Raw genomic sequence first — 25,525 nt, 5'->3', positions numbered from 1 at the left:
GAACATTTAAGACAAGCGACAGTGGTGCCTTGACTCATAAGTTAAATTTGTTCCAAAAACGAGACTCAACTCAACAATTTTATCTCCCACATTGTGCTCCTTCAGGTGTGAGCACTTTGGCCAAGACAGACATACGTGAAGAGTTTCACAACTGATTCAGTAAGCTGCAGTAAGTCACTTTTTGCAGAGGATAAACAATATGGCTGTAAATTTCTGTCTACATGTGTTACTGCAACATTTGTGTTCAACTATCCGTTGCCTAAAGGGTTAAATGGGTTTTCACTTGTATACCTTTAAGCTCCTCAAAGCGCTTTACAATTTAACCGCAAGAATGCTTGTTTTGTTCCGTCTTTCCATCGTGTGTTAGCATTAAGCTAGTAGACTTTCGTATAAGGCGAAGTTATGCGGTTGTTTTAAACACACAATGTGTAATTCTCCGTCTTATGTTTAGTGACAGTAAACTTCAAACTGGGAGTGACTGCTCGTATTAAAAAAAAAAAAAAAAAAAAAAAAAAAACTTGTAAGTCGGGTCACTCGTAATTCGAGATCCCACCGTATTGTCCAAATATCCTGTACCTACAAAAACATTGCCACCAGCAATTTCCAATAACACGAAAAAAATGAATAAATATATATTAAGCTCTTGCCACATACAGGTGGTGAATTCCAGCAGGAAAAACTTTAGCCAATCGGAAACCCAAAGAAAGTCAATCTCTTGAAAGACGCAATAGCAGTCATGGCGAAATTAGGAAAATAGGAAACATGCAGATATATTTATATATAAATTATATAAATAAATTATATATATTTTTTTTTTAATCCTAAACACCAAAGAATGACAGTTGTAGGGTTTTTCCTCTGTGCTAGCTTTCAAAAACAGGACCTTATGTCAATTGCGTGTGGCCAAAGACATGGGGAAACTGTGTTTTTGTTTTTTAAAACCCGTTTTTCATGTGGCAATGGATTAAGTGTGTACTGCACTTCCTTTTCGCAGCATGCTGTTGTGTGTGTGCGTGCTTGCTTGCCCCTGCAAGTGGAGGGACAACCCCGTGGTGAATGACCAATAACTGGTCAGTGAGCTGGCAAAAGCCGGATATCCCCTTGGCACACTGCCCTCAGTGTGAGAAACACACACGCGCGCACACATGCGCACGCACACAGCTGATACAGGGAGCACTGAGGAGAGTAGAAGGTTGCTCCATGATACACCGAAAAAAGGCGGAAAAAGCAGCACGGCTGAATGTGAAAGCTAACGTAAGATGCCTTCTGCCAGGAAGTTATTTGGGGCTAATTTTTTTAGAGACACCTTTGCCATGCTGCCATGCACACAAGATTTCAGCACAAGGACCAGGACCACAACATTATGGGAGAAACTATTAGACTGCGATTTCACTGGAGCTGAGGGACCTATTTTGTGAAAATGTACAGAAAATGTGATTAAATGAGGCTGAATACTGTAAAGTGACCTGCCGTAACATTCGGAACAAAAGCACAAATAGAGCCAAATTAAAAAAAAAAAAAAAATGAATTTAATTTTGCTGGCTGACTGGAATGGATTAATGGCATTTCAATTCATTTCAATGCGGAAAGATGATTTGGTCACAGAATGAAAGTCAAGGCATCGAGGCAATACATTTTGCAGTGGCGTTGCATTGCACAAGTTCACTGTGTCGTTTCGAAATTATGCAAAGTCTACTGGCACGCCAGACATGCCCATATTGTTTTCAGTAAAATCTTTGGAACAATTTCTTTCATGGCTCCACAGAGACACGAAAGCGCTGGGATGCCTCATCTGGCACGTAACTGCTGCCCAGGTGCCAGCGATCGGCGCTGTAAGCCTGTAAAGCCGCATCTCTAATGATTTCCTTCATAACACCAAGTTATGTTCCGCGCAAGAAGCTAATCAAGTTGTTAGCAAGGGAAGGGAGTTACAGTTTCCTGCATGCGTTTGGGAGATTTCAAGTGTGATTTTGCCAAATGGAGTCACGCTTTCTTTTGGTCAAATAAGGCTACCACAGTACCCCATTGTGCCAACATATAGAAGACGGGAGATTGTTGTCACAGGTACTAAACAGCCTCGGACTTGCCAGAAATTCCAGCAGCCTCTTCGGTGTTGCCGTCGGCCTCTTGACAAGGAGCTAATAAAGTTGTTTACAAGGGTAGGGAGTTACTGTGAGAGACTGATTTACCGCCACCTATCTGTTTGATGAATACATTCATGTATATGTTAAGGGGTTTAATAAAGCAACTACACACATTGTGTGTGTGAATGCTTAACAATATGCCAAAATAAAATACAAACTAATGACTAACACTGGTTCAAATCTGTCAATGTCTCCTGAGCCAACTTCATTAGTGCGAAAGGTGAACAAGTGTGCAGAGTTCGTGCCCGTTCGGCCACATTCATATCTGATGCATGCTTGTGAAATATGAATGAAAGGGAGTGAGAGGACTACATCCTAGCAAGTTACAAACACTGAGGATAACAACCCCCCCCCCCCAAAAAAAAAAAAGGTCCTGCGAGTTATTTAACTGGACAGCTTCACAAGTAGCGAAGGCCAGGAAATTGAAAGCTTCCTTTTTAGTGCCCTGCTCATTTTTAGGAGGGGATGAGTGCGGCATTGCGTCACTGTGATTTCACGTTTGTTGGTAGTGGCTCACACTTAAAACTTATCTTATCACATTCATACCCACATTGAATCAAATGAGTCAGGTAGTCTGACGTGACTGTTGCAGTACATTGGCGACCTTGAGAATTTCACGCCATTCAGTCCACCTTTCAAAAGGAAGCATTTCCGAAGCACTCAAGGGCTTTCATTCGCAAAATATTTCTGTTATCTAGATAAAAGCAACGCGAGCACACAAAGAAGAGGGGAAAAGATTTGTTGTTGTTTTTTTGGGACGATTCTTTTGATGTGGAGAATATTGAAGATTTCACTTTACAATTTGTGACACTGAATCTCTCGGGAACAACGTGACCTCCGAATTGTGTTACGGCGGATTAAGCACCTCGGGCACGCCAAGTAGCTCGACGTTGACTCAATGCTAATTTGTATCATGACGCTGACAAAAGTTAGATTTCACATCCACACGTGGATACATGTCTTAATTGTACATTCTGCCAACTGGTGGAGGAGCATTTAATTGTTCTGCCTGTCACTAAACGCTTGCATAGACAACGATATATAGTTAATGAATCATATTTTTCCGAAAAACGTCTCCCCTGTAGAAAACTAGCACTCATGTTATAAATGTATAATGTACTTTATAAAACCAAAGTAACAACAATTTAAGTAATTAAACAGTTTTTGCCATTTTTTGGCCTCAATACAATTGACATTGTGCTGCTCCTTCCAGTGTGCGCGCCAGGCCACCTGAGGACAGTATCGTAAACAACGTAGGGATATACATGGAGACGTCTCAACTCTTTTGTGAGCTGCAGTAATAATAGCCCTTCTTGGCAGAGGATAAAGAATATATATCAGTGACTATTATTATGTCGGTCTACATTTGCTGCGCCACTGTGTTTCAATATCAGTTGCTTGAAGGGTAACAACACCGTGACAATGCCATTTGTTAGCCCGTGTATGGCATTTTGCATTGTTCGCATAACGCTAAATGGACCTTATTAAGGAAAAGCTATGAGTTTGTTGTATAATTATATTTGTTTTATGTTTGGTCTGACAGTAAACTTCAACTGGGAGTGGCAATAAAAAAGCCTTGAAGCCTTTTTTTTTTTTTAGCAATTCTCTTCCCAGCTCAGTAAAAAAAGTGATGCCATCTCATCTAGGTTTCATTTGAATACGCTAATTTGGCAGCACACACACGCATGCAGGTGGGGCTTATCCCACAGCTAACCCCAAAAAAAAAACAAAAAAAAAACCTCACCATCCCCCAGGAAGTGCAGCAAGGACGACAAAGGTAATGTTCTTCCTTTTGTTTTTATGTAAGGGAAACAATCTGTTCTAATCTACAGAGACTCTTTTCCGCATCCCCTCAACTCTTTTGTTCACATCCCCCGTTCCCATCAGCAGGGCTCGCCACCCACTCACTCTCTCACGAACACGAACACACACACTATTCCGGATACTTAGACAGAGATGCTCTTTTATCCGTCTCTCCGAGCTCTTGGCGGGGAGTGGTTGCTGAGTGTGTGTGTGTGTGTGCCCTGCTGTGAATGTTTTCACTGTGTCACCAAACAGGAAGAAGGAAGTTCCATCCAGCGGCTGTTATATCACCCCCCTCCCAAAAAAAAGGTAGGTTTCACTGAAGAGCACTGAAGCAAGACAAAAAAAAAAAAAAAAAAAAAGGTACAGAGGGAAAAGGCCATATAAAATTCAACAGGAACCCACCATTAAAGATGTGATTAAATGGAGCTCCGGTATATTATGCTAATGTCAGTGGCGGCCGTGTCTCGCCGGGAAAAGTTAACTTTATTTTACCCCGAGGAGGGAGCCTGCTACTTTTCCGGCACGTTAATGCAATTCCGTAATGTCACACCAGAGGACAATACTGCACATAATCCATCTTTTCATTATTGGCCACCGAGGCCGTTCGCGGTGAGCATGTCTTCGGGGCGCTAATAATTTGATAATGAATTAGGCCTTGGCCAGATGAAGTTGCTCAAATGCATAGAAGTTGATTGATTTAAGTTTGTGTTGCTCAACATATTTTGCATAGCTGCCACACGACATGGCAGTAGGGCTGCAGCTATGGAATATTTTTAGAATCGATTATTTTACCAAATATCCATTCGATGAATTGGATAAAACATTCGGGTTTATTCAACAACAAAATATGAGGTGCTGGTATTATTGTCGAATTATTTAACTTTTTCGATTAATCGTTTCAGCCGTGGACGGCAGCAAAGTGCCAGAGGTGTAACTAATTCAGGCCTGACTCATTTGCTCCCGAAACAGGCTGCTCCTGGAACTACAGTAAGCTGGCATGTTAATATTTCTCAATTATATTCAGGAGAGTAGACTCATTTGAATGTTTTTGTCCCTGGTGGTTTCTGCGTTTGAATGTGAAGAGGGTCTCAGGTCTACATTTTGCAGCTGTTTAACAAAGGCCTTTGTGCGTAGTCGCTTAGAACAGTGTCAGAACATAATCTTTTTGAAATACTGATTTCATTGTCGTGAAAAAATAAAAATCGATGGATGCTTTGGTTTCCCGACTGGGTTGATTAAGGTAATGTCAAATGCCAATTTGAAGGAAATTGATTTTCATGTGTCGCGTCACGTTTTTCTTTCCTGGCATTTTGCACTTGTTGAATCAATTTTTTTTTGGGGGGGGGAGCAACCTCTGAATGACCAGCCGGTAAGCTTCCCATTTTTTTAACACACACTTTCCATCTCCTTGTGTATGAAATCAGCATTTTTCATACACACTTTCACCAGACGGTCAAAAAGCCCAAAAATAGTTTTAAGTTGCATGATGCTGCTGAAACGAATTCGCAGTAACGGAGACACACGAGCGTCTCTCGCTCTCTGTGTCAGTGTGTACAATCAGTGAAGTCTGTCTGGCTGTCACAGACACACACACGATCATGTTCCCCCTCTCTCTCTCTCTCTCTCTCTCTCTCACAGACACGGGTACCACTGGTTATATAGATTTCCAAGCACTTGCAATCTCAAATAACCTGCCAATCAATGAGCGCTCTTCAATTAGCCAGTCCCGCGTGAACAGGTTTTTCAGGGTGTTTGTGGTTTGTGTGTCGAGGTGCTGCTACTTGATAGGCGCTCTCAAGGCAATATCAGACCCTGACGCGGGCCTCACACACACTTCTGCCCATTTGACCCATGTACCACAAATATAGTGGTGCCTTGAGTTTTTCACGATACGAGCTGTCATTTAGCATAGTGAACAAATCTTCAAAAGAGCGACTTCAAGTGTTTCATGCCACTAATCACAGTTGAAGTTTACCATCAAACAAAAGAAAAAATGACCGTGCATTTAAACCAAAAAACTAACTTAATGCTAGCACATAATGGGAAACACCAGGAACAGGATAGCATCTATGTAGCGGTGTGATAACGCTGTAAAGAACAGATATTTCAACGGTGCAGCAACACATGTAGACAGACAATGATACTCTCAGGCATATATTTTGTGAAAAAATAACTAATGCTACTGCAAATTACTGAGTCACAGCAGTTGAGTAAAATTTAGTTTGTGCATCTATGACTAGTATACTGCCCCCTGGTGCCAAGTTGCGCACACCAGAAAAAGCAGCAAGAAATTAATCAGGATGCACAAACTGTTTGACTCTTTACATTCCATTTAATTATGTTATTTGTATCGCAGAACAACTTAAACTTGTATCACAAAGCACCACTATTTTTAACAAAGAAAAGTCCTTCAGTGTCTATTACAAAGACTTTTTGTTGTTTAACAAATGCAACGAAATGTCAAAAACAGACCAGTTGAAAATTGAAGAGTTGAAGCATCGTAAAATAGCCAATAGTTATATTTCGGGAACATGCACGTCTGCTAACCAGCTTTAATGTCTTTGTTCGTGAAAATTGGCCTCTGGGGATTTTACTGAACACATTAAGAATGCGCGACGAGGTCCTGATGGACAGCAAGCTCAATCCAGACTGGAAAAGGTTAGTCAGAAATGCCAATTAACATCCAGGTAGACATCAGCAGCTGACAGCTAACAGATCCTTCTTTTCAGAACACACGCAGTCACAATCCATCACAAACACACACACCTACAAGGACCTTGATCTCCTTGGCGGATTAAATGCAGTTAGACAGGCCGACTTAAACCGCTCACTTAAACTGTGGAAAAAAAAAAATAGCATTTCCCAAATAAGTCTTGTATGACTATGCATAAGATAAATGCATCCTTAAAAAGTGGCAGCCAAGCCAATTTGGGATATTCCCCCCCCCCCCCCCGCGTGACACACTGGGAGGCTTGGGCATAACAATGAAAGAGAGCAAGCGGGTGTGTTGAGGGAGCAAAGATGAAAGGGATGCTGGAGAATAAAAGAGGACGCGTTGGCGTACAATGCCAGAGAGTATGAGAGCGTGGCCACGGCTCAGTTCAACAGAAGTCTCGTTACGAAAATAAGAGTCTTACATACACGTCCACCTGCTGACCTAGATGCCTCAGGTCAGATATCGGTCAAAAAAAAAAAAAAAAAAAAAAAGACAGGGCCCGCTCTCTGGCTTGCGTCGACGAATGTCCAACTCAGGAGGGCCTCAGCACGTCCACCAGCACGTGTGTGACATTCAAGATCAATAGGCTCGTTTTTGCTTGGAGAAGACGCAACAACTCATAATGAGGAGGAAAAACTGAAGACTGTCTACCAATATAACCTCAGCTTCATTTTATATCTTGCTCTGATTTGGTAGACTTCTTAATGCATATTTCTACAGCATTGAAGAAAATCACTTGACAACAGTACCGAATCCAAGTATTGATACTTTAAGGACGGCGACTGCAAACTGTGCGCTACAAAATGGATGTTTAAACTTTTTTGTTGTTGTTTCTACGTTATTTCTTTAGCCGTTTGGTCATGTAATTAATGCCGGCTTGCAGTTCAGCGCAGCCGCCATTCATGTTTCCGTTCACAGCTCACGAAACCGCTTCGTGAGCCGTTGCGTTCAGAGACACTGTAAATAAAAGTGAACTTTATTTCGGTACAATATGAGAAAAATGCATACATGTATTAACTTGTACTGGAATGCTTTGGTTAACAATACAATCACACCGTTGTAATGATTGATTTTGTTGTTTATTTTGCTTTGCAATGTGGGATTAATTCTGTAGTCAGGCAGAGCGAGAAGAAGTGCACAGCTAGTGCCCCCTAGTGTTCAGACTGAAACACCACAACTGAAATACCTTGTGTTACAAGCTACATTTTAAACACACGCAGTTGGATGTTAAAATGTAAAGATACAACTTTAAAAAGTTTTCTATTTGAGCGAAATTATGCTACGTTCAAGAATGTGTTTGTCTTTATGAACAATATTTGATTACGGTAAAATAAATACATTTCCTCACAATTGCAAGATGCAATGGCATTACCAAATATCGAGTCGGCAAACGCAAGTACTCGTACAGTTTGAAATTACAGCTACTGGTGCATCCCTCGTGAGTACTTTTGTTTAAAGTCAAAGTGATATGCAAAAATCAGTAGGCCGCAGGGTAAAGTGTATTGGTCGGGGGGGGGAAGCGTTCCATTCTCGCTCAGGCAAACAAATCAGCGCAATACACCTGATAAGTCCGCAGATCCCATTTAACGTGCCCATAGATAACCATCGCTGTCAGGTGTGCGTGCCTGTGATTAATCCAGTGTTATTAGTGGGAGGTGTTGATGCACCAAGGCCTGACTTCGTTTGCTCTGATGAGACCTTGACAGCTCAGCTTTCTGCCTCGGTATCGCTTCTTCAACCTCTCTCCTCTTAATTTCCGTCCATTGTCTCACTCACAGATTGCTTCTGCATTTTCTCCCCCTCCACCTTTAATTATTCAAGAAGCTCACCCTCTGCGTCTTATCGAAACCTCAACAGTCCAATGCAGCTTGTGTTGATCATAGTCTACTGCTTTTCAAAGGCAGTTACAATCGAGCGCCTCGGGTACAGGGATGGAAACGATCTCTATTGGAGCGTGTATCACAGTGACAATGTGTGTAAATGCCTGTAAACCGCGTGTGTGAAAAATATATATAAATGCAATATGTCGAGCAGCACGACATTTGAAAAGGTCACCTTTTAGGTGTTGATACATTCGTGCAAAACGACACGCCGATGGAGTCGGAGGAACGCTGAAGCGTGTCCGAGTCATTTGGCCCGAAATGTGAGCAGAAACCCAAATTTTGTACGGAATTGGATGAGTTGACTCGAATTATTGTATTGAGTGAAAACAGCATTTTTTTCCCCCCTCCCCTGTTCAGCCCCAAAGTCCATTCAGCCCCTCTCATGATTGTTTCCCCATTAATAATCATGACAACATAATGAACAAACGACACCGGTTGACTCGTACATCCGCGATTAGATAATCATTAATTAGCTGACTCAGGGGTTCACTTCCTGTTTGCTGCAGTTTATCGACCCTCAGCCACTTCATTTGTCTTTTTCGGTGAGTAAAAGCCCGCAAATACACTTACGCATGCTCCAATTTGGACTAGTCCATTGCATGAGAAGGGAGGTGAAACAATGACAGATTAGGCATTCACAATAATTACTTAAAGTTGAAGAAAACTGACAGCATCTTTACGCTCTTGATGTTCCTCTCCCCCCCCCCACACACACACACACACACACAAACACACACGTTCCATTTCGTCATTGATGTGTTAACTTTGAAGGCCAATTAACACTCCGAGCCCCCGGGAGGCACATTGGCTGGCATCACTTAAGCAGACGATGACATGCAAAAGTGCGAGCGTCGTCGTACGGTTCTGCAGAGGGACGCCGCACACTTGCGACACGGTCACGCTTTGAAACAAACACCCTCTTTTTCATGTGAAGCCTTTAACCACAGCTGTGCTCTGACTCACATTTATCATTTTTATCCAACTGTTGCCACGCCAAAGAACCAAATCTAACACTTTGCAGGCCTACTAGTATCCCACTAGTACACCAATTGCCCTGCTAGTATAACTGGCAAATACCAGTAACTCATTGCCAAAAATCTGAATTTACAACAAAAAAAATCCGTATCAGTCGAGCCCTAATCTAACCCCTAAACTAGTGATTTTCAATATATGGTACTAGTAGCACGCAGTCTCCCTCTAGTAGTATGCAAAATAATTGCCCAACTACAGTTAAGTCGTATTTAACTCTAAAGTTCAATACATTTGCATTCAATCTTTAAGAACTGTTGATTTTCAAACATTCCATTTTTTTTGTTTTCCAGATGAGGTTAAACTGCCCTTCAACTCCACTCTGCAGCCTCCCCTTCAGTTCCCATCATTCCCTCACATCCTATTCTCCATCTTCCTCCATTTGGAATTTATTAGCTATGACAAACGGAGGGAACACAAAACAAAGCGGCTGTCATTCACAAGCTCACTGAATGGAGGGGGAAAAAAAAGTATGCCGCTGGGAGCGGGCGATCTCATTTGCCAAAAACAAGAAATATATATGACGGGTGAGTGGAGCGAGAGGAGGGAGGAGGGAGGGGATGGAGGGGGAGGAGAGAGGGAAGGATGCCAAAGCGGGAGTTGTGGTCGACGAAAAGGAGCAAATGAGCTGGATGGCGAGACACAAAAATAACAACTTTTTGATTTCTTGTTCCTCCAAAATGGATTTCAAGGCTCATCTGCTTTGGGTGATGCTGTGATGTTCACAGCCCAACAGCCACGATAAAAACAGCCTTAGCGCAGTGGGGGGCAGCCTGCCAACAGGGAAAATAATGGATTAGATTATAAGGAGACCAAATGGAGGATAGAGGGGACACTTACATTGGAGCAGATAGCCGAGAAGTCATAAGACTGCTAAAAGGTGGAGTTGCACCGTCTTAAAATCCCCCAAAACATCATTGCAACCTCATCTGTGGGCATTGTCTCATAAAAGCACTTCGACTTAGATTGGTTCTAACAAAGAGAATTTAAGTTTATAACTCAATTTCGGCCCCCTCAAAAACTTCACTTCAATGTCCGGGGCGACGATAAACACCTAATGAAAACACGGAGCGCTGATAGGAATACTTTCGCCAGGAGCTAATGTGCGAGCGTGTGCGCGTTCTCGCGGATAAGACAGCGGACTTATTTTGTTCGGGGTGTGCGCAGGTATCGTAAAAACGACAGCCGGTTGATTTCTGAGAGACTAAACTTGGCGTCCGTGTGTCTGCGCCTGCCTCGGAGGTGCCAGTCAGCCACGACAGGATGAGAGAATTAAAAAGCCGCAGGCCAAGCGGGACCTTCTCACGTAGCCGCGCTGCGTGTGCACGAGTTTCTGTGCAGACGGCTGGTTTTGGTGGCGGCCCTCTGGCTTTCCGAAGGCCTGTGGGTGTAAATGAGCACATCTACGATATTGAACGAGCTCCGACTTCAAGAGAGCTCGAGGGCCAGACAATGTGGGAAGTGTGATCAAGCACGAGCACTTTATCGAGGGGTCCTTCTGCTGCTCTGTTTGACTTTTCTACCTTTTGTTTCCCCAAAAAAATCTCCCTTGGCTCTCTAGTTATTAATTGGCTGTATTAATAAATATTGTATTTCCCATCTGGAGATGGAATGTCCCACTGTTGCTCTTGGTATCATTGGAATCTTCCACTACACTAAGATGGTTACATCATTGTACCTTGTAGGGAGGGACAAAAAGTTCCTTAATAACTTCTTTTGAATCCAGAAGTCAAGCAAAACAGTTTATTAGTTTATTTTTGCGGTGAGGTTGATGGCTGGTGAGGGACTGACCAAGTCAGACTTAAATTCATTTCCATTCAATTAAATTAGCAGCCTGACAATTACAATGGGTAAATTGGTATTTTCTGACCTCATGTTTGAAGCAGATCTTAAATCTCACATCCCATTTTCGATTGGTAGTCCAGTTTTTAGAGACGGTTTAGGGTTAGATATAAAACCTTGCGTGTTCATTTGGAGCAAATTTTCCTCACAACCGCGCCAGTTTGTTTCGTCTCCCTGAATGAAGTCTGCACAGGCGCAGTGAGGTGGAATAGTCCATTGCATGAGAAGGGAAGGGGAAGCAGTCGAAACAATCATTTGAGATTTGATGTGTTGTATTGAAGCACCTCTACAGTTATGAACAAAAAAATGTCATATGTATGATGTAGTTTGCGTGAGTTGTCAAATATTGTGCCTTTGAACCCTTAACACCTTGCTCTTTCTGGACCTAAAAAGGTACTCGAAAGTTAGAGTTCAAATAATTCTTCCCAAGCTCGATCAAGGCGGTCAGCCTACACTGTCTTAAAAATGCACTAACCCTGAAATGATTAAAATGAATTTTACACATTCATCCAATTAACCGTTTTAAACCAACAGTTTTCGAGTGGAAATCTTGAGGGTCCTGACAAACCCGTGAAGGGTGGGAGCACGCTACCGGCTCCATTTTCCCACGAGTCCTTGCCTTCCCGCAGGCCACCTGTACTCAGGCACCACTGATGAATTTTTCAACAGGACGTGCAGAGCCTCCGTCACTTTCCTGCATCTTCCCCCTCGCTATAAATAGCGCTAGGACAGTGCATAAACGGTTCAATTATTGCTGTGGGCCAGAAATCGCTTGCAAGCACAAAATATATTAAATTTGTCAAGCAGGTACAGCACATTGTGACAGCTTGAAAAGCACAAATAAACACTCCGGACTTAATTTCCATTATGGCGTCCGCGTGGTATGTATGCATGTCAGTGCAAGACGTTTGATTCCGAGCTAACCTTCATTGCGGCGGCTGGCAATGCGGCTTTTGCTTTGTATTCACATTAATTGCTGAGAAAGCCCTCGTACATACATATTCATACATACACACTTTCTTTCAGGGCCCCTGTAGTGCCAATTAGGCAGTCATAATTACTGCCAGGCAGGAATAAGAGGACAGAATGGAGAACTTTTTTTTTTTTTTTTTTTTTTAAATAAATCGAGACTACATATTTCATGGCATTAATGTGGTGGGGGGAGAAGTGACCAAAGGATGTGGAGAGGGTCATTGTGATGCTACACTGGCTTGTACTAAGGTGAAAATAACTGTAGTTGTCCTATTTAACTACCACTACTTTTATATCGCAGGACCAGCCAGGAAAACTCAAGACAAGTAATTTAGCACCTCAATTCATAAAACCGCATTCAACCGAAAATTTAGACCAATGCGTGGACAGTCGCTTCCTTGATGGCAACATTTCTGTTTAGTGGGCATTAAGAGACTTAAATGCAAACTGACATGCAGCCAAATCGAGAGAAATCCAAAATAATGGAATGAGTCAAAAACTCCTCTTGGAAAAGTGACAGGCGAGAGAGGGAGGGACAGAAAATAAAAACTTTTTTTTTTTTTAAATCCACATCATCCTGTTTGCTTGGATGGAGAGTGACATTTCTGTCACATGACCACCTCCCCCTACACATCCCTGGGCACTTAGAAGTTCATTTCCAGGAATGTCTCTTGACTTCCAAAAATAAAGTAGCAGCTAACAATGAGGGGGGGGAAAGATTTTTTGTGTGCGGTTAACTAAATAAGTAAACTTCTTCATAAAACTAAATGTTTATTCATTTAATTGTACTTCCCCCAGGTGGCTATGGTGCACACTAAAAGGAGCGGCACAATGTACATCGAATTGAAGCAAAACAAATGTGTCAAAATCTGTTTAATTATTTACATCCCGTTTAATTAAGTCATTACTGATGTTTCTATAAAGTACATTATAGAGTGCTATGGTTTTTGTTACGGTGGAACAGGTTAATGGAATATCCATTCATTTCAACATGGAAAGATGCTTTGAGATACAAGTGTTTTCAGTCAAAAGCGTGGTTGCCGAACAAATTAAACTTATCAAGGCACCACTCTATTTCATATAAAAAAAGAAATAAATAAAAAAAGTATAATGCAGCTGAGGCTTGAATGACTGCAAGTGTAGGAACTATATTGGTTTTGCCAACTGGCTGCACCTGACGCATTGTCCACACACACACACGCACACACACACACAAAAGTGTCAAAAAGCTGCTACGGCAGCAGAAATCTGACAGGAGCTCAACTCGACACATTCTGCTCTTTTCATTCCGTTTGCCCCTTCTTGCCGTGCGCTGCATCTGTGCATCTCTCCGAGGAGGACGCGCGCGCACACACACACACACCCAAAACACGTGCGCCGCATGCCAACGATGAGTTTGTTTTTACATCCGTGGCTTTCCAAAAGAAGAAGAAGGAAAAAAAAACTGCGTGCGCGGGGAAGCACTCGTGGGCGTGTTTCATGTCTCAAGGCGGCCTGTTTATCGGCAATTGGTGGATAAATTAATCAGGATCCCTCAGGCCTCTTGACCAGGCGCGCACACACACACCGACAAATATTACAGAGGAATGGCTCAAAAATAACCCACATAACATCCAGCAGGGGAATACAGGGAGAAGGTGATAGATACTTTAAATCACACAAACAGCTAATATGCATCCTATTCTTGAGTGTGAGGTTAATGAGACACAAATGAATCATTAGGATTAACTGTGGCAAGCCGTTGCCTCGACTTGCGGAAATGCCATTACTCTGTTCCGTCGCCACAAAAAATACCAACAAACATTTTTTGTAATTGTTTTTTTTTACTTGGTAAAATGGCACCCTGCAGTATTGTAATTTGCAGCTACAGCATTATTGATTAGAATGTCAAGAATTAAACGTGCATTATTTCATGCTTCAAAGCCCATTGACATTGTGTTCTTCTGGTGTGCACACCATGGCCACCAGGAGGCAGTATAAGAGACTTTCATAAATGAAGGAGTTTCACAACTAAGTGACTCAGTCAGCCGCTGTAATATTAGTCATTATGCGCAGAGGATAAAGAATATATGCCGGCAAGTATTGTTATATTTTCTGTCTACATGTGCTGCACTGTGTTCAAATCTCTTGCTTAAAGGCCTCCAACTACTACAGAATTGATACCAGCTGTGTTTTGTATTGTGTTAGCATTAAGCAAGCCGACTTAAACGTTATGGATCATAGAAATTTGTTTTTTGTTTGTTTTTTTAAATATGACTAAAAAGTTTGGGAAACTTTAAATTAATCCCCCTATAAAAATGTCTTACAAAAAAACATTTCATGGTATAATTTGAATCATTTGCATGTGTTTCAATGAGTGCCCTACCACACCCATCCATCATTTTGTACAGTGCTAATCTTCATTAGTGGTGAGCTGGAGTCTATCCCAGCTTAATTTTTTTTTTTTTTTTTTTTTTTTTTTTTTTTAAATATCCTAGCTACAGAACTAAAGTCTCATTAAGCTCTGACTCCCAGAACTGTATTTTTAGTTCTCCGATGAAGAGTTCTTGTGTCTGGTCTTGAGCGGGGGAGGAGGGGCCCAGCTGGCAGGTGTAATGCAGACGCCTAACTCACTTTGCTCGCCCTATAAACTTGTGTACCCTACCTACACAAAGACAATCTCGCTGACACGGACATTTTTATTCGCCGGCTTCTGCTGCTCACCCTAACGGCGGACATTATTCACTGCGGACTTCCCGTAAGCGCCGTGATTGTTGTTGGCGCAGTGCGTGTGGCTTCAGGCTATTAAAAGCATCCTTTCACTTGGACATATACACTTAATGGACTTTTGGGCTTGAGACGTATGCAAAGGATGCCTTTCGGCACAATTACTAAGCCTTTGAATAACAGCTTGTAAAACGCTGGACCAATATTACGGGTCACAGTATTGCGCCATTGACAATTTCGGTTGCGTGAAAAACTTCTTTTTTTGTATCCGAAGTCCCTTTTCATTTTCCAGTGGACAGAAGTAAGGAGACGGAATCGGGTTTGTTGTTGTTCGGTGTCATGTAAAGCATGCACGCTGTCACTTCGTCTTCCTCTTATCGTCACTTCAGTAGGAGCCTTAAGCTGACATTAAGCCGCACCTTTAAAAGACCCAAAGCAGTGTATATTTCCGTCACATCTTAACTTGAATGCATGTCAAACCTTGTTTTTACACACTTAGCTAAACTGCGCAGAATTAAAACCTTTTTTTTTTTTAAAAAAGCTTGGAAATTGTCACAAGATTTGGCCAGGAAGTGAAGTGAACATGAAACACTTGGCTGAGGAAGCTGAATGACTCATTTATTTGCTAAGGAATCAAATTATGATTTTTTTTTTTTGCAAGTCTAATCCCGCCATTTCTCGACTGAAAGGTGAGACGATTTCATTTCATTTCAGGGGAAGGATGGAAATGGCGCCAGTAATCAAAATGATTAATGATAAAGCAGAACTATGTTATCATCCAACATTGGTTAAAACAAATTAATGCTGCTCTCGTTACCGTGGTGACCCTTTGTTTGCTTCTATAACGGTCTGAATACTTGTTGGTGGACCAGCCAGGTCACTTGTAATGTGTTAGCGCTAGCTTGTGTGCCAACCCTACTGCGACAGGTGCAGCGGTTTATTTCTTTGACTTGTCATAAACTATAAAAATTTCCCAAAAATAAAAAAGCTACAAAAGATTTCATGCATTTAATTGAATTTGATTGTTACAATGTACAAATTTTCAATTAAAATCCTTTTTAGTTACGTACAATATATAATATACAGTAACAGTGTATTCTGCCCATGTGATTGTCTCTGCCTGGTGAAAACATGTCCAAACTTGGTCAATTGTCTATTTTTTCCACAAATCAGTCCAGAGTGGGTCTGTTTTTACAAATAAATGTTAAGAATTGAAAAACACTTTAATGTGTTTAATAACTCCCAAAATATGCAGTGGAGTTAAAATACACAATTGTAGTTTTGCCAGTACATTTAAAGTGCAAGCCTCCAGCCTAACTAAATCGCCAAGAAATAGAATTCAGACACTGAAAGGCTGGACATGATTCAGATGTATGCACAAGAAAAGAGCAAGTGTATGTGTTTAAATGTGTGAACCAAAGTGGTTTTAGTGCGCGGAAACATCTGGCACGAGGCCAGCTCCACTTGGACGGCGTTCAGTGAGAGGAGGGAAGGACTCGTCTCGTCTTAGCCGTTAAATCCCCGCTGAGGCGGCGAGTGAAACGTGCTCCGAGAGATTTACGCCTCGCTATAAAAGCTGCCTTTTTTTTTTTTTTTTTTTTTTTTAATGGATTCGAGCGGTGGTGGTAGCCACGCAGAAGAAAAAACAAAAACATCCAAAAGGATTTTGTCGGCCGCTTTGCCAAAAGGTGTCATCGAACATGGAGGATGACAATTTGCCAGCTGCCATTAGGCAGTCAGATAAACTTGTATCGTATGGCTAGGAAAAGAAATGCAAATTCAAGTGTTGCAATACAATGATGCAAACGCTCGAAATTGGCTCAACAGGAACTCCCACAAGTCTTGCTGCGATTAATCGAACAATTTGAAATAAAAACAATTAGGTATGCAAAGATTGAGCAAAATGTATTCAATGCAAAGTGGCAGCAGTGGTTGATCAATCATATCTTGAAGCGATTGAGGCAAAATGGAATGCGCTACTTGGCCACCACCAGCAGAGGCGCTAGTGATTCACTCAGTGACGAGGACAGAGAAGGTGGCGTCAAAGCGCAAAGTTTATACCAAACAGGGTTTTGGCCCGGGAGCATAAAAACAGCAAATGTGAGTTTTTACACTAAATGCAATTATGCAGGAGAAACACTGTACTGTAAATTGGTTACCATAGCAACTAGAGTTGGGGGATCCACAATTCTCTTTTTTCCCCCCAGAAAGAGGAGGACAATTTGGCCAAATCAAAGCACAAACTACGTAGACCAGAAACTTTCATCCTCACTACATCAAAGCCATTCTAAATGTCAGCCTAATTACCACAGATGTTGCTGATATTAAATATATAAACAACAAATACTAAAATACAGATGCCTGAAGGTTTCTTTCGTCACTTATGCGCTCAAATTAATCATCTCTCCCAGCCAAACTTAAAAATGGCGAGATGCCAACAGGAAATGAGGCAACGAGCGTGAGTCACCGCCACTGGTGAGGTGACTGACGACTGGCAGGCGGCAGTCATGTACAAAAGTCAACTTTGCTGACAAAATATGAATGTTTCCTTGGCAACTCCTGAAACGCAATTAGTTCGACTGAGAGTATCTGAAAGCTTACATTTGTCTTTTAATTGTACACAATTGATAAAGCACCAGCAAAACCAATTCAATGCTCCACTGTATATATGTATTGGACTATATATATATATATATATATATATACACATGCAGACAATATGCAGCAGTGCCAAGTACTGAAATATTACAACTCCTGGCCATATAACAGTAAAACTAAAACGCATTATACGGACCAGTTCCCCCTGGATTGTGGAGGCATAAGGATGAATTATTAACAATAATAGAAAAATAAAACTAGAATTACCACTCAGTAGCGTGCTTGATCAATTTGCATTTCTAATGGCATAACATCTATTTAATACAATGGATAAGAATTTCAAGTTTTGACGGACTGCAATATTGAAAAATGCATACGAAAATATTTTTGCACATGGGCTCGTGCATATTAATCGTTTGATTTCTCAACATTTGCCTGCAGGCTGTCCATATATTGTGCCATACCGCTATTTTGCCCCTTTTGTGACCCCGAGTCATGAATCTGCGAAGGAGCATCTGCCCCCATCCTCAATAGGCAATTACTCAGAAAAAAATTAAAATAAAACATTGCACTGGAGTTGTGGGTAATATGTCAATGTCTTAAAAGATTTGGGAAGAGAAGGATGGTGGCGCTTGGAATGAAAAGGATGAAGTGGGAGGGGAAAGGGGTGATGAAATAACAGGATTTGGGAAGGACGCCAGGAATAGCTGTAGCGAGGTGAGAGTTCTCACTCTGCTCCCCTCGCCGCTGTGATGACTTCAACGCCCACATATCACGCCATCTATTCTCTTTCGTCCTCTCCTCACATCTCTATCACACCCTTCCCCTCCCTCGCACTCATCGTGCCCTCTCTCTCTCTCTCTCTCTCTCATCGTCACTGCATTATTCAAAGCCGGGATTCCAGCGTGGCCATTAAAAATACATGGGCACGCCGTTGCACCAGGGCTGTTTAGAGCTGCACCGCGTGGGATGCGGATGGGGAAAAATCTGTTTGGGAAAGTGCAAGAAAGGGTTTTTATTTGGACATGTGGTAAATGTTCATTGACAAGTACATTTGCATATGGTTAAACAAGACAGCAGTGGCTGTGCACGTGCGCCATTCATCTGCAGATGGAGTGAACATCTAATCTGGAGTGTTAAAAGACTCCCGAAGTCCCCAATAACAACAAAAGGTTGCTCGATTTGCTGTCGTTTTCAAACAAACACTGCTGAAGCTACTGCCCCCGCGACGTGTCCTTGGATAAGCGGAAGAAAGCGGACTGATGGCTGCAAATGATTGCAAGACGGGTTGGAAATGTGGGCTGTCATGGTAACAAAACCTGTACTTGGACATGTCAAGGTTGTTTTGGGTTTTTTTGTCAAAAAACTGAAATGTTTCTCTCTATTAGCAAATGAGCACTACTAACCACAAACAAAGTACAACATACAATTAGAAAATTCATACTTGCTAGTTGACACACCCAATTTGAAAGATTGTAGATGCACTGTGTTCCGGCAATTAAAAGGTGAAAAAAAACTTCCTGTCATGCTAATGTACAACAGCTAATCTCGCACACAAACACCTCGCCCACCCCGCCACCGCGTCATACTATAAATAATCTTCCCATTTTAGCGCCAGCCTATCGATAAATCAATGTTGATAACCGCTGTTGCAACAGACAAACGCGAATGGCGCGTGTAAATAATGCATGGTCAGGAAGTGCCATATCCAGTTATGTTCCAGGAGTTCTATTTTAAAGCGTACTTCCAGTCAACACGAACACTTTTATAGATTTTTAGGACCTCTTTCAGTTTCAGTGTTATTTTGCGCCCGTGCTTCACACGCCGCCGCTGTTGGTGTGAACGGCGGCAGGAACAGAAGACGGCGGACGGACGTGGAGACGCCAAACACTTAAACTTGTTTGTTTTTTTTTTCCCTCCCACTTCTCCTGTCTGATCTAATGCAACACCGCGGCGAGATGCAACAACACCTCTTACGGTGCCGTCCTCGGCCCCCCGAGTTCCGCGCAGTGCTCTTGGTGAACTCCTCGGCTCGCTCGTCCGCCTGCTCCCATTACCAAGTGGACAGGGAGCCATGTAGAGTCAAGAAAGGGGCCAAATTACACTAAAATGTTAGTTGGGATATTCATATTTTCCAAATATTTTTCATTTTGCCATTTGCACAAATGTTAGCGAATACGGGCAAATAGTTACGGCAAAGTAGACAGGAAAATACATTTATTGCAAACAGATGAGAGGGGGAACTCGAGCTAGTGAAAAAGTTAACTAGTGCTCATTGCAAGCGATGATAGATATTTATTTATTTGGGGCTTATTTTGGAAAATACTCTCTCATGAGACACCATTCCAAAGCTCCATCCTCTCCTTATCTGGCCTACTTTTTATTTTTTATTTTATTTTTTTTAATAATGGGAGGAATAAATAAAAAAACAGTACATTTTTAATTCTTTGAACTTTTTGGGGTGTTTCAACTTCAGAGTATGCATCCTTGTCATCGCAAAACGTTGCTTGAAAGAGGAGGCAGAGTTTAGCGAGCACTCTTCTCCCATTCTGAAAATTAAAAATACATTTGAACTTTTTTTATTACCTCCATCCCTCTCTCTCTCCCTCTCTCACTCTCTCCCTCGCACTTGCCGTCTGCAACCCAGTCAGAAATAATCCATGAGGCGCCTGCCTTTGATCCATTTTAGATTGGTGCTTTTAAAAGGGTATCAAACCCGACTCGACAATTGAGCGACAGTTGAGAATGGAGACGGTGGGGGGGGGGGGGGGGGGGGGGGGCGCCGTCTTCACCCACGTGGCCCCACGGCGTCGTGTTGAACTTCTCACCCACGCGTTCAATTTGTCACCTATGCTCCCAAACAATCCAATGAGGTAATGCTGCATTCTGGCCCACCAGGATGGCAGAAAGTCAAGCCAGAGTTAAGAAAAATTCTCCATTGGGTTTAAGTCTGGTGATTGACATGGTAGTGTCAATGGGTCACAGAAGTGGTTTCTCAAACTTTTTGAACCAAGTACTACCTCAAAAAAAATAAAAAATAAAAAAAACTCCAAATACCACCCTAACATAAAGCACAGACGTTTTATTTGTAAAACGTTAATTTCATGTTCTCAGAAGTCACTAACATTATGCAGTTTCAACATTAGCACTGTGCTTAAAAACATAAAATCCAACAAATGTTTCAGTTCAAATGTACTGCACATGGTTAAAAATTAAACTCAAATCTTTTTGACAAATCCAACTGAATGGTACTCTGTCAGTGATTGTCACTAAATTCACCTAAAAATTTATGCGTCATTGCTATTCATCTATCGTGTATCAGAATCAGATAAATGTGGGAATAAAACCTGCACTGTTTATTTTTGTCTTCATCTCAACCAGATCTGGCCCTCCATCTCACTTTTGTTCCTTGACTTATGTTCACAACTTGATCATTGCAGGGGCAATCATTTAATTTTAGGTTTAGTTTGACAGTAAACTTCAACTTTTTGCGCACAGGGCAAAAAACAAAAACAAAAAAAGAATTCAAAAATTATTGGCCGAGTGACGTCATATCGCAAAAAACTAAATTGGGTCACTTGGGTCATATTTTCTTGATTAATGAATGTCGTGACATTTTACGGTCATTCCGCCCAACACTGGTCTCAGCTGTGAGTGTCACATTCAACAGCAGCTCCGTTTTCTTACTGCAGACCTTTCTATAGCAAGTGTCAGTCTGGCGCCACATGTCACACCCATTAGCTGCTCCCTAAGTGAAGGCTAAGTGGACAGAAAGATGACCTGAATACTTCCGCCAGGTGTGACAAGCTGCCGAAAAGACGCACTTTAAAAAGGTCAGTGTCCAAGTCAAAAGTTCTCCTCCAAAATGAATCTGGGAAGTTAGTCCTTTGTGTTTCGAGCTCACCTGATTAAAGCTTTTCTTATCCTACGTCGTAAACACAACAATTCAATTAAATCCGTTGGGGACGAGCTTGTCCGGCTCTCATTGGGGCGCGTGCACGCTCAGGTTAATTGTACGCATTAACACTCACAGTCAGCAGTTTGACTGCACGTAAATGTAATGATCTCCTGTTTCTCATCAGAGAACTTGATTAAACTTTCATTTAGTGTGTGTGTACACACACACACACACACATACACACACGAGTGCGTAATGGACCGCTAACAGGTCTGCAGAGTTTACTGTTGCACTGCGTTTTGGGACGTTTTTAACAAGGGGAAAAGAGGCCGAGTTTGGCGCAGTTTGAATATTCTTATCTAAGGCGAAGAGCACTTATTCAGTATGAGCACTATTGAGCGAATAGAGGAGATTTATAGCAGATTCCTATAATCAACATCTTGGCCTTGCATAAATGAATCGTCAGGCCCCCAAAAAAAGCAGTAATACATTATTCCGGGAGGACCATTAAGGGTGGCATCACTGCGCAGTCTCGTTAGCGCGCCTTTGTTAGTCAAGATTCGATCACCGCGGGAGCACGCCAGGAAACAAACTGCGTGTCGACATAAAGCTGAAGATCTAATGAGTTTTCCTACTCTTCATCCCCACCATCAGTCATCATCAACCTCTTCACGTACAGTGTCTTGACGAACAAATGCAAAGTAGAGCGTTGCGCTCTGGAGGATTCCTCTTTTATCCCCTTTACTTCCTGTTGACCTACCAACTGTAAAATTCACCTGGAAAAATATTTGAGGGCCACCGTCAATGTGATTGCAAAAGTGTGCACACCCTCTTATAACTGGAGATGTGTCTGTTCAGAATTAACCAATCACATTCAAACTCATGTTAAATGAGAGTCAGCACACACATGCTACAATTTTGTGCTTTTGATCAATCCTAAATGAAGTTCAGAGGTTCAATTTGGCTTTTACCTGCCATTTTATTGAGCTTTCGAACAGAAACCTGAATTTTGTGCTAACTGGTATTTGGAACTGTTCATAATTCCCTTTACTTCCCCTCCCAAAAATATTCATTCATTTTTTCCCCCTCTCAATAGAGTACAGGTTATAGGTCATGTTAATGGTTGAAAATAAGTTTTGAAAACTGATCTCGGTCCAATATTATTTTAATAAAAAAAACTGCCACTGGCAGGGGTGTGTGGACTTTCTCCATCTATTATAAATGCGCATTGTGAAGACTGTGCATATATAATGGCATGTATGTATTTCAGATTGCACTTATTGATGGATATTTTTTCCACAGGTAATGGTGAAGCGATTTAAAGTTTTAGCTGCCAGTTTTCAAGGTAGAAAACATTGTCCAATAAAACCGGGAAAAAGAAAACAAATAAATTTAGCTGCAGCCTCAATTCATGTCAATAATTTTATTTAGTGAAAAAAATACATTTGATTTTTTTCTTTTGAGCCGGGTTGTGGAACACTAAGCTTTGTCAATTTTGAAGGTTAAGGTCTGAAAAACAGACAATTGCTGTGAAAACTAATAAATTTTGTGTCCAAGCAATCCCTCAAAGTTCCAAGGCAGACTATCGCTGCGTACAAGTGTCTTCCAACAAGAACCGAAAGGCAGATTTAGCAGTCACGCTGCGGGGATACAGATGCAGATGTATTCCTCGGAGCGCTGCGCTTAATTCCCCCGACAGACGGAGAGGAGAGCAGAAGGCCGACTTATGGAAGCGATAAGATGGTCGTCGTATGTTCATGACGCCGAGATGAGATGCGAGGCAACGCAGCAGAGGGTGCGAGTGCGGAGCGGGGAAGGCCGCGGGAAAGACTTCCCTCTTGTGACTGACCGCCGCCTTGGAATGCTTGAAAAACAAACACTAATGCACATAAAACGGCGACGCAAGTGTAAAGGGATTGCTGGAGGGGTCCAATAAACTTCCACTAATGGGGTCCATTTTATGATGTTATTATGGCTGTTACTTTGCAGGATAATGCAGAAACAACTTGGGCAATTTTCACGCAACTTGATGGAATCCATAGGACACTTAACATTTTCCTTCATTTCTGGTGAAATTGGAAGTGAGACTGACATTTAATTGCATTGCATTTCATTCCAAACCTTTTTTTTTTTTTTTACATCTGCCAGTTTTTATTGGCCACTTGGGGGCAGTATTATACATACGTGATATACATGGGGATGGTCACAATTGCCCTTGCAAAAAACATATACCCATGAGTAAACTGCATCTACTGTATATGTATCCTAATGCTCGTCTTTCTGTTTGCTCGTTACATATACATTGACCAAGTTGACGCTTCCGAGCTTTTTATGCAAATTATTTCCAAAAGTGAAGACTCTTCCTTTTAAATGAAACAAGCTGCTGGTGGCTTTCCCCTTGAGGATTATTGTTAAGTTCCATCTTAATGTCTTATGTCATCTCCACTGACTTTTTGCACTGCCTGCTTACTTCCAAGCACTGATAAGGATAAACTTCAAGAGGAAACCCTAAATAATAAAATCCTAGATCGTCTCATCAGTGCACACTGATAGTTGGAAGTTAATTCCCTGACAAGTTTGTAGTTTGCGTCCAAAGACCGAAAATCGGACGACGCAGCTTTAAGAATAAATCTCATCTCGTTCAAGAGACAAACCGACTTGGAGTGCATGCAGATGCTGATGGCGAACAGATGCTATCAAAAGAGCGTCTCTACGATTCAAAAGACATTTGGTGGTTTTCAAGCGGTTTCGTTTACACTTTGGAGACGACGAGCCGCCATTTCTCGCACGCCGACATCAGGATATTGCAAATATGTTATTTACTTGAGGTCAACAATCCGTTGTTTGAATCGCTTTTGTCTACCACTTTCAAAAGCGCACAGACACTCGCACAAGCGCGCGCATTCCATTTTGTGAGCCCTTCGCTGTGACTGGCACTGTCAGATTAGCCCATTTTAAAATAATAACATCTTACTGCAGCGTACCGGGCCATGTCTCTCATATATATATATATATATATATATATATATATATATATACACACATCTTTACACGATCAGGATTTTTGGGGCCGTTCACAGAGTAGCAAGTTTTATAAAAAAACAATAGACGATCTGATCACAAGATGGAGCAACGCGTCTATTTACGTGACTTGTTCGTTTATTGTATATACATGTGTACGCTATACTGTATCCTTCCATCCATCCATTTTCTGTACAGCTTATCTTCGCAAGGGTTGCGGGCGTGCTGGAGCCCAGCTCAAATTGTTCTCAAGCATTTTAGACAAAAGTTCAAACACCAATTACCTCTTGGGGGCATTCAAGGATTGGCCACTGACATAGATTAGGTCAAATCAACTTTACAACTGACAGAAATAATGGGTGCTAACTTATTGTATTTAAATTACTTGAATAAAATACTATTAATGACATGCTTACGCTAACTTTCTCACGGTCCCGGCTATATGGACGGGTGTTGCCCAGAGTTAGGTTCCGTTTGACATTTTTCTTTTCTCCCCCCCCACGCTGCGTTGCTTGAATGCGGCATCCTCCTCGTGTACATTCTTCAGGCGCTCGATCAAATTTGTGTTGAAGCATTTAGATGACATTCCCCACGACGTACTTCAGTTGTGCACAGACTGCAAATAATTTGTGTTGTTTGTCTGAGACACCGCAAAATAGTCCAACACCGACAACGTGTTTTTTGACCGACAAGATTGGAAAAACTTTGTTGGCCGTCAGATAGTTACAGTACTGCGCAACAACACACGTGACGAGGCTAAAAATAAACTAGCTTTTGGATTCATACGCGACCAAGACGGGGAGTTAAATGTCTTGTGCGGAGCCGATCGATGACGTCATTGATCGGATCGGCGACTTATGACGTGAAAGCCAATCAGCATAAAATGCTAATTATCGGCCGATACCGATAA

The 25,525-nt window shown here is 41.8% G+C and overlaps 1 protein-coding gene and 1 long non-coding RNA gene across 9 annotated transcripts in view; one reads left to right on the top strand and one right to left on the bottom strand.

Moving 5' to 3' along the window:
- The window catches only part of grm8a (glutamate receptor, metabotropic 8a), a 125,016-nt gene that overhangs the window by 91,353 nt on the left and 8,138 nt on the right, over window positions 1-25,525 (bottom strand). The gene's annotated exons all lie outside the window — the stretch shown is intronic.
- On the top strand, window positions 3,903-10,009 carry LOC133471690 (uncharacterized). Its single transcript, XR_009786314.1, has 3 exons — window positions 3,903-4,256; window positions 4,853-4,937; window positions 9,872-10,009. It is a non-coding gene; the product is annotated as an uncharacterized LOC133471690 (long non-coding RNA).

The sequence above is a fragment of the Phyllopteryx taeniolatus genome, chromosome 22 (genome assembly GCF_024500385.1).
Source record: "Phyllopteryx taeniolatus isolate TA_2022b chromosome 22, UOR_Ptae_1.2, whole genome shotgun sequence".
NCBI classification, from domain to species: domain Eukaryota; kingdom Metazoa; phylum Chordata; class Actinopteri; order Syngnathiformes; family Syngnathidae; genus Phyllopteryx; species Phyllopteryx taeniolatus.
Note: the sequence above shows the minus strand (reverse complement) of the source record. Positions and strands in the feature narration are given on the sequence as shown.